This window comes from Staurois parvus, unplaced genomic scaffold, assembly GCF_062004578.1.
Source record: "Staurois parvus isolate SC_StPar_1 unplaced genomic scaffold, SC_StPar_1.0 ptg000575l, whole genome shotgun sequence".
NCBI classification, from domain to species: domain Eukaryota; kingdom Metazoa; phylum Chordata; class Amphibia; order Anura; family Ranidae; genus Staurois; species Staurois parvus.
Genome location: NW_028318371.1, coordinates 6,690,363 through 6,701,182, shown reverse-complemented (window position 1 = coordinate 6,701,182; position 10,820 = coordinate 6,690,363). Strand labels below are relative to the sequence as shown.

The 10,820-nt window shown below is 44.2% G+C and overlaps 1 pseudogene; it reads right to left on the bottom strand.

The window, feature by feature from the left end:
• Positions 1-5,206: 5,206 nt before the first annotated feature.
• LOC149450399 (forkhead activin signal transducer 3-like) lies at positions 5,207-7,999 on the bottom strand (annotated as a pseudogene).
• Between the last annotated feature and the right edge of the window lie 2,821 nt (positions 8,000-10,820).

Below are 10,820 nucleotides of genomic sequence, written 5' to 3'. Positions count from 1 at the left end.
TACATGACAGTATTTCCAAATGGTGATGGCCAGGGGAGTCTCACCCGGGAGCTGTGGAAGGATGACTCCACGAGAACCCAAGGGGACAAGCCAAAATCAGATTCAAAGTGGGTGGGCAATTCTGATAGCACCCAAAGTAGTTACTATGGAAAGAAATTTATTTTTTTGGGGTAGCGGCAGCGAGCATTGTGACTGATGTTGGATCTACTTCGGGGGACATTTATTAAAAATAAAAAAGTTAAAAAAAAAAGGATTTTTCTGTTTTTTTTACACTACACTTTTTTTTTGTGAATGAGTAAGTACCATGTACCACATACTCATTCACATGGGGGGGGATTTGGTGGGGGCTTCAAGATTTTAATAAGTCCCCCCCCACAACCACAGCCCAGGGTTGTGGGGAGGAAGCCCTTGTCCCCATCAACATGGGGGCAAGGTTATTTGGGGGGAGGGGAGCCCCCCTGCCCCAAAGCACCTCCCCCATGTTGAGGGCATGTATCCTGGTATGATTCAGGGGGGTGCTCACTTATACCCCCCCCTTTCCTGACCTGCTGGGCTGCATACTCAGATAAGGGTCTGGTATGGATTTTAGGGGGGACCCCTACGCCATTTTTAAAAAAAATTTTGGTGTGGGGGTTCCCCTCAAAATCCATACCAGACCCAAAGGGCTTGGTATGGATGGGAGGGAGAACCCCATGCCGGTTTAACCACTTGCCCTCCTGAGGATTTACCCCCCTTAATGACCAGGCCTCTTTTTGCTACTCGGCGCTGCACTAATTCTACTGATATTTGCGCGGTCATGCAATGCTGCACCCAAACGAAATTTACGTCCTTTTTTTAACACAAATAGAGCTTTCTTTCAGTGGTATTTGATCAGCTGTGCGCTTTTTATTTTTCACGCTATAAACAAAAAAAGACCAAAAATTTTGAAGAAAAACAATATTTTTTACTTTCAGCTATAAAAAATATATCGTAAACTCAAAGTTAGTTATAAATTTAGGCCAAAATGTATTCTGCTACATGTTTTTGGTAAAAAAAATCCCAGTAAGTGTATATTGATTGCTTTGTGTGAAAGTTATAGCGTCTACAAACTATGGTATAGATTCTGCAATTTACGCCATTTTTTCTGCTATACAGCACTGCGCTAGTTTAACGGACAATTGCGCGGTCATGCAATACAGTACATAAATTAAATTTACATCCTTTTTTTCCCCCACAAATTGAGCTTTCTTTAGGTGGTATTTGATTGCCTTTTTTTTTTTTTTTCTTTTCTGCGACATGTCTTTGCTAAAAAAAAAAAAACCCAATACGTGTAAATTAATTGGTTTACGTGAAAGTTATCGCGTTTACAAATGGCGGGAAAGATACTGGGATTTTATTATTTTTTTATACTAATAATGGAATGTCTCACTACTATAATACCGCGTGACTTCATAATATAACTCATGCCGGATATTAGTAACTGAGCGGGATCCTTCCACATACTCAGAGGTGGTAAGATACCGCTCCGTAAATTGTTCGCGGTCAAACATTCTGTAGGTTTGGATGTTCTATCGCGAACCGAACAGGGGGGGTGTTCAGCCCATCACTAGACCTAAATACGTACACTGATACAATACTGAGTTACATCAGCACTTGTGTAGACTTTGTTACAGTTAGGAGCAGTCGTGTATTTAGGTTTCATGCTGCCCTAGGCAACACAACCATTGTCTGCCCCCAGGGACACTGACCAACACAACCCCCCCTTCCCCCTCCCAGGGAGAGAGCCTGACATTGACCAACACCTCTGCCCCCCACCGGGAAGAGCCTTCCACTACCCCCCCCCAGTGATAGAGAGACACTCATCTTCACAGCTCCAGACATCCCTGAGAACAAAAGTCAAGCTCTACATACACCATCAAGCAGTTTCTCTCGGATTCCAATTGGTTCCCACAGTGCGCGTGTCCATCCCTTCTTCCATCCTTTCTTCTGGGGGGAAGTGCTGCCCCCTTGAAAAATGCCACCCTAGGCAAGTGCCTTGTTTGCGTTGTGGTAAATACACCCCTGGTTAGGAAGCATATCAAGGTTTTTCCTAATCAGAAGCCCTGGATAAATACCCCTTGCATATAAGGTATCACACTATCTGGCCTCCTTTGTTCTTTGGGCTCTGGTGGGAGTCCTTTACATCTGCAGAGCGGCCTCTTCCTTTATGTGTGGAATACACTACCAGGTGGCGGAGGGCCTTTTGTGACCAGATCTGACCAGATCCATATGAGGACCCTGGAATTGTCAGCTTTGAATGCGCATTTGAATTGCGTATCTGGTGAGTGCGCAATTTTTACCTTTATCACCTCATCCACGAATCCAGGGATTGGAGCTCTTAAAGGACTCTCCTGGATTTTGAGCACGCTATGGACTATACTCATCATTTAGTCACCGTTTTGCACTCTAATAGCACTTTTACTGATTTATATTAGTGTATATTTATCAAGTATACAAGTGTATATTTATTCAGCTAGCGCTACACCTCTCCCTTGTATGCATTTTTAATGTGTCCCTAAACATTGGGGAGACCAAGGAGTTAATAACTGATTTTAGGAAAATCAAGACTGACATGGTAGAGACCAAGACTGAGAAGTGGTAGAGCGGGTATCTGCTTTTAAGTTTTTAGGTATTAAAGTGTGACTAAACCCTGGACCCTGCATTCACTATATCTGGTCTCCCAGGGCCCTGCATTCACTATATCCGCTCTCCCCAGACCCTGCATTCACTATACCCGGTCTCCCCAGACCCTGCATTCACTATATCCGGTCTCCCAGGGCCCTGCATTCACTATATCTGGTCTCCCAGGGCCCTGCATTCACTATATCTGGTCTCCCCAGACCCCGCATTCACTATACCCGGTCTCCCCGGACCCCGCATTCACTATACCCGGTCTCCCCGGACCCCGCATTCACTATACCCGCTCTCCCCGGACCCCGCATTCGCTATACCCGGTCTCCCCGGACCCCGCATTCACTATACCCGGTCTTCCCGGACCCCGCATTCACTATACCCGGTCTCCCCGGACCCCGCATTCACTATACCCGGTCTCCCCGGACCCCGCATTCACTATACCCGGTCTCCCCGGACCCTGCTATCACTATATCTGGTCTCCCCTCCCAGGGCCCTGCATTCACTATATCTGGTCTCCCAGGGCCCTGCATTCACTATATCCGGTCTCCCAGGGCCCTGCATTCACTATACCCGGTCTCCCCGGACCCCGCATTCACTATACCCGGTCTCCCCGGACCCCGCATTCACTATACCCGGTCTCCCCGGACCCCGCATTCACTATACCCGGTCTCCCCGGACCCCGCATTCACTATACCCGGTCTCCCCGGACCCCGCATTCACTATACCCGGTCTCCCCGGACCCCGCATTCACTATACCCGGTCTCCCCGGACCCCGCATTCACTATACCCGGTCTCCCCGGACCCCGCATTCACTATACCCGCTCTCCCCGGACCCCGCATTCACTATACCCGCTCTCCCCGGACCCCGCATTCACTATACCCGCTCTCCCCGGACCCCGCATTCACTATACCCGCTCTCCCCGGACAACGCATTCACTATACCCGCTCTCCCCGGACAACGCATTCACTATACCCGCTCTCCTCGGACCCCGCATTCACTATACCCGCTCTCCCCGGACAACGCATTCACTATACCCGCTCTCCTCGGACCCCGCATTCACTATACCCGCTCTCCCCGGACCCCGCATTCACTATATCCGCTCTCCCCGGACCCCGCATTCACTATATCCGCTCTCCCCGGACCCCGAATTCACTATATCCGCTCTCCCCGGACCCTGCATTCACTCTATCCGCTCTCCCCGGACCCCGCATTCACTATATCCGCTCTCCCCGGACCCTGCATTCACTATATCCGCTCTCCCCGGACCACGCATTCACTATATCCGCTCTCCCCGGACCCTGCATTCACTATATCCGCTCTCCCCGGACCCTGCATTCACTATATCCACTCTCCCCGGACCCCACATTCACTATATCCACTCTCCCCGGACCCCACATTCACTATATCTGGTCTCCCACAGTACACAGAAAATGGAAATGTAATTATTTTAGTAAATATAAACTAAACCTGGAAACCATCTGGCAGGAGGTTCAGAAAAGAAAAAGGTGAGGACAGAACGACTCGAGGAAGGTTTCTTTCCAAGATCTATCAAGGCCCTAAATGGTCATTCTGAGTAATATTATCTCGCTCCAAGTGACTTGGCTTGATGTTGTGGTCGGGGTGTCTTTTAGGCTTTTATATGGGGGGGCAATGTTCACGTGTGTGTATGTTGAGAATGTTATATGTTCACATGTGTGTATGTTGAGAATGTTATATGTTCACATGTGTGTGGAATTTTATTTTATATTTGTTTTTATAGAATTTCATTGTGATTTCCGTTGCAATGACAATAAAGACCGATCTTATCTTCCAAAGTACTTTTTACAGAGTATATAACTAGAAAAAGTAAAAGTGGTTGTAAAGGATGAAGGATTTGTACTTTTATGCATTCTATGCTTGAAGGTAAAAAGCCTTCTGTGTGCTGCTCCCCCTCAGCCCCCCCCAATACTCACCTGAACCCCCTCTTGATCCAGCTATGTGCACGGGTCCCAGGTCTCTCTTCTCATTGGCTGAAACACAGAAGCTGGAGCCATTGTCTCCCACTGCTGTCAATCACAGCCAGGGAGTCAATGAGGAGAGAGTGCAGGGCAGGACCAAATCGCGGCTCTATGTATCTTATGAATGCACAGTATGGGGCTCAGGAGTGAGCACGCCCCAGTGCCCCCATACTATTGGGGGCACTGATCAAGGGGGAGGAGCCATGAACACCAGTGGGGGACCTGAAAAGAACAGGATCCGGGCTGCTCTGTGCAAAACCACTGCACAAAGAAGGTAAGTATGACATGTTTGTTATTTAAAAAAACAAAACAAAAACGAAGCGTTGATATCACTTGAGATTAAAAAACAAATTCAAATTTATTTGAAGTAAAAAAAGACAGACAAGACAGAAAATGACTGATATATACATTGTTGACTAATGCCTTTGGACTGCCACCTCCGCTGGGCCATGTGCCACGATGGGTGCCAACATCATTGGGTAAGACTTGAAGTGCAGCTAGTCCTTGAGGCAAAAGTGACTAGCCCAAGACCAGCCTTGTCTCAGCAACTGGCCAATCAGAAACCATTGGGTCTGTACCCTGGGTACACCCCACCCTGAGAAAATTGCTGCCCATAAACATTTTGAGTATGCATGTAGCCCCCATGTTGTGGATACTCGGGGATGTCAAAGACTGGATTATTGGGAGGGAAATCTGAAGAGGAGGTTCTGGGCAGGGGAGGCATTGAGGGCATCAGACTGGGAGTGTAAACATCCCTCCGCTCCGCATGGATGGAGCTTGAGTATGGGGTAGGCATGTAGGTATACCGAGAGGAAGAGGGGAAGTTGGGGTAAAGCAGGAGAGGGTGTATGCTGGGAGGGGCCACAACATTAGGGGCTACAAATGTCGAATAAGATGTGGGAAGGTTCCATAAGATCGCTGGGAATGCTGCGGCAGGATCTATATTTGGGGGTTGGGTTTCTACTGAGGGACCAGCCTCTGCATCTGATCTGACCGCAATATTGTCATTTGAAAGATGGGGGTGGTAAAAGTCTACAGATCTGTAGGGCTGTCCATGCAGGATATAAGGGGCCAGGTCAGGAGGGTAGGCTTCTTGCCGGGTGCCTCTTGTATTCTGCAGCTTCATGGCATCCTCAGGAATTCGGCTCACATCCACCGTCCAATAGTTGCCCTTAGCCTGCGGCTTTAGCGGATCTTTTAGGACCTGCAAAGAGTGAGAAGACATTAGAGGCGTAGGCCGGCACAGCAAATTCACACAAATCTATTACGGGTCAGGGGAACCAATCCTTACGGCCTATTTATAATACAGACAAATAATTTCCCCGGATCTGCCCCTATTATCATAAATGGTTATATTTTACATGGATAATATAAATCTAAGTATACACAAATATACAAAATACAAAAATCAGCCTATTGGAGTGTCGTCTCTGCCCCTTCTGTGATGTTTCTGGCAATCTGCAAATTCCCTGCACCAGAAGATAGAGCAATGCCCAGCGCTGGGGGGGGGGGGGGAGACAATACCCTGAGCTGAAAGGAAGGGGGTCAAACCTGCAGTAGAGGTGGTGGCATTGCCCTGTGCTGAAGGAGACAATGCCCTGGGGTGGAGGAGACAATGCCCTGGGGTGGAGGAGACAATGCCCTGGGGTGGCCATATGAAGAATATAATGATGCAATAGGTAGAATTAGTGTTTGGTAGTGGGAGGATGAGGGAGGGTAAAAACACAAGGTAGAGTAATGAAGCAGAGTGGACATCTACATATACCGGGGTTTATTTACTAAGGCTAGAGAGTTCAGAATGAAGTTCACTTCTGCATAAAAACCAATCAGCTTCCAGGTTTTACTGACAAAGCCTAATTGAGCAAGCAGAGGTAAGAAGCTGATTGACTACCATGCACAGCTGCACCAGATTCTGAGTGCACCAGCTTTAGTAAATCCCCCCCATGGAGTAGATACAATAGTTGCTCTGTTTTGGGTATCTGAGTTGTATTTGAAGACATTGCAAATGAAGCTCCCTTCACTGTGTCATACTGGGTGTGTCATCCTGGGACAATGTCTGTAGCACATGGGACTCCAAACAATCCCAAACATCACCCAGTGACACCAGATTCCCATTGTGTCACTCAGCAGTGCTGGAGGCGCTGAGCCCACAGTAGGAGAAATTATAAAAATAATCTGTAAAATTATGTTTATGTTTGGGTAAAATATAACTCTCCTTGAGTCTGCGGGATGATTTATAATGAGCGGGAAAACATTGTTACTTTCCCTTTAACAGTATTTCACAACGCTGCCGTTCTCAATTTCACAAACATTTAAAGCAGAAAGTTCCAGCGATGTATAAAAACATTAGTGTAAAAAAAAAACTTTAAATTTAAAAAAAACAAAGACTTTTGAACATGAAACAAACAATTTAAATGAAGTTCCCCTCCTGCTTGGAGGTCTTCATAAATTGTAAAAATATTGCCAGAAAAAAAGAAAATTCCTCAACAGCTCTATAAATAGACAATTACCAATATACATCAAACCATAAATATACAATTAGTTATAAATAGACAACTGACAGACCCCCAACAGAAATGGAACAAATCCAAAGTACGGGATACAGAAAATATTCCAAGCTACCATACAAAAAGTGTTCACAACCGTACTGAGACCAGGGCTTGATAAATTCTTCCAGAATTTTCTATGACCAAACAGTAGAAACAAAAAGTCTATAGTCACACAATTAAATTACGGAATACAAAATATGTATTAAAATGCTGGAAAGCTTTGGCTGGGGCTGGATGTCACTGTGGGGGACTGGGGGTTCTGGAGGGGATTAGAGCAGACCTGATGCCCTTGTAGGGGATGAGGCTTTTGGAGGGAGTTGGGAGTAGATGGGAGAGTTGATGGTCTCTCCAGGAGACTGGGAGCTTTGTAGAGCCTGGGGTTCACCTTAGGAGCTTGGGGGACACTGTTGGAGGTTGGCAAGTCAACACTCTTGAGGCAGGAGAGCTCTCAGGGAGTCTTGGGGTGGGAGGGGGGGGGGGGACTGTGCGAAGTTTAGAGGCAACAGGGCTCTCGGCACACTCTCATATTATCACATTTACATTTTAATACAAGGACTATTCTGCAGGATTAGAACCTTAAGAGTCTACCACCACCATCACATCACATGAGCACCAAGTCCTTACCTTTCTGAAGCAATCATTGGAGGAGAGGTTGTGTCGAACAGAGTCCTTCCAGCCCTGATAATCCCCCTTAAAGAAAGGGAAGATGTTGCTGAGCTCTTGGAGGATCTGCAAGGAAAAAATATAGTCATAAGTAAATGAGCATAACCATAAACCCAGATACGTAATATCTATCACATTATATAAGTAATACTCAGCTCCATTTGTGACTTTGACCCTCACCAGGAAACCTGCACTGAAACACTTAGGAGGACACCTCTGCAAACCTTCTGAATATGCCAGGAGCCCATCTATCATACAATACTTTCTAATATGGGCATATAGCAATTGAAGTCATGGTAAAGACAGAACTCTTTGTACATGCTTGTATTGATTTTGGTGGGAAACTAGCAATTTTCTGAAGAGGTTTGATGTTGAAAGCCTCCATGTTTTTTGTCCAGAAATGTTTCCTTTAAAGCCCATCAGTAATAAAAACAGAAAATTCACCCTACTTCTGTTTTTACTACATATTGGTATGTTTTTTTCAGCCTTCGTAAGTCTACCAGAGATTCATTTTCTCCTTAAACTATTTTTTTCTGAAAATAAAGACTTTCCCTCTGACTGGTCCTTATTCTGAGCTGGTCTCAATGTCACCCCCTTCCCCTGCCCCTAGTTGCAGTAAAGTCCCAAGAAGACCCATAATGGGGGTTAGTTACCTGGGAAAGCTTGAGCTTTCTGCCTGGGGCGCTCTGGATCACCATGGCAATCATGGCCATGTAGGAGTATGGTGGTTTGGCGTATCTTTGATAATTCTTCTTTTTGCTATTCTTGCTGTGCTGGTCATTTGAGTCGGGGGCTTTGGGGTCTCCACTGGCCTCTCCAGGGCAGTTCTCGATGTCGGGCAGGTTTCTGTCCAAGTTGTTGGGGTCAGAGACAGGCATGTTGAGGCGATTCCAGGGATGATGTGGATAACTCAATGTTTTGTCAAGTGTGTTGGAAGTCTGGGGGTTGCCAGATATACATAAGGCTGGGACCCCCACCCTGGTTTTATGATGTAAATGTCCCCTTTAGGAGAATAGGGCACACCTAGCTTACTGTAGAGGGTCTCCATCCCTCCATTCAGTGGAGGTTATAGAAATTTCAGGGCTGAGGTGTGGTATGATTGTTATGTATATATTGTATAGACTATTTGCTGCTGGTGTGTATATCCTTTGCTGCTGGCATGTATATTATTTGCATATACCTAGTTCACCTTGTATATGGTGTGCATACTTGTGGATATAGTGTTTCAGATTTTGTATATCACTTGAATAATTTAGATTGGTTACTAATTAAAATATATTTATATATTTGTTTTAACTTTAGATTTTTAAAAGTTACCAAGCTTAGAATGACTTTTTTTGGCATACATACCTAACCTTAAAGTTGACTTTATTTTAAAACTTTTTATCCATCAAACTCAGTTAAAGATTTCAACCCTGAATTAAACTGTTTTTATATTATTTTTTTTAAATCATTTTAACTATCCATTTCACATTTACAAGCACATTGAATTTGATAATTACTTTTATTTTTTAAACATGGAAAGGTAACTTTCTTGGAGGATCTTTTAATTTAGGGAGTACATTCATTAAATTAGAATTGGCCTTTTTACACAAATTTGCAATTGTTTTCTGTTTGTTTGATTTATTATTTTATAATATTTTAGACTTTTAAACATGGGAGGTGTATAACTAATAACCAAATTAACACTGAATGGGTAACTATGACTACATAGTTTTTGTTTTGTTTTTTTTTAATGATTGAACTGGATGGACTTTTGTCTTTTTTCAATCAGACTAACTATGTAACTATGTACATAATAATTGATTAATATTAATAATTCTCACTTAATGGGCATTACATATGTATTATTAATGAGAGTTAATTAAGCCATATTACTTATTGGTTTAGGGGTTATGGGGATCAGTTTTGAAGCTACTTTATTTCTCTTGCTTGTAGCAGAAATGTTTTTAAAACTTTTGACACCCCAGTAACAAAATCTCCATTTTAAATCTATGATAGACATACCTTGAATTTACTATCTTATATGTTATAATTAAGGACATGTATTGCAGCTCAATATTTCCCAGAACAATTTGCAATTGGTGAACACAGTGGAGAAAGAACGCTGAGCAGGGGAAAAAATCTATGGAATTATATACCCAGCAATGATAAATACACTGTCTCAAGCAAAATGTATATTAAAATACTTTTGTCAGTTTATAAATACGGGGAAATTAATTTTGGAGCTGCTGGCATGGCACAATTGTTACCATTAGGTGCCACATTTCAGATAATCTATTATTAATGGATAGATTCCAAGTGGAGCTCAGCTCCTGAAAATTGTAATTTTTTTTTCAGTAATGCAGCCTTTCTGAACCTTTTTCAATGCAGAGGAACCCTTGAAATAATGTTCTGGTCTCAGGGAAGCCTTGCTAATAATTACTATATATACAACTCATGATACATTAGGTCAGTCGGAAGAATGTTCTCCAAGCTATGGCTCTCCAGCTGTTGAAGTACTACAAGTCCCATCATGTCTCTGGGAGTCTTGCCAGTGGCTGTCCAGGTCTTGCAAGGCCTCATGGGACTCGCAGTTCCTCAACACCTGGAGGGCCATAGTTTAGAGACTCCCGCTCTATACGCTTGTGATCATTGGGAAGAATTCCCCCCCTTACAGATAAAAAGATCATTGGTGTCAGAGTGAACTTATCTGAGAGGCAGAAATTGCTCATTGCTCAAGGAACCCTTAGCAACCTCTGGGGGATCCATGGCTGAGGAACCCTGGTGTAATATGTTGTGTGCTATTATATAAATGAAGGAAAATAACAAAGGCCACATATTAAATTGAATGATATAAAACTGACCATTATTAGTCTATAGTGACTGTGGGGTTGATCTACTAAAGCTGGTTCAACTGTTTGGTGCATCTGTGCCTGGCAGCCAATCAGCTTCTAACCTCAGCTTGTTCAATTAGGC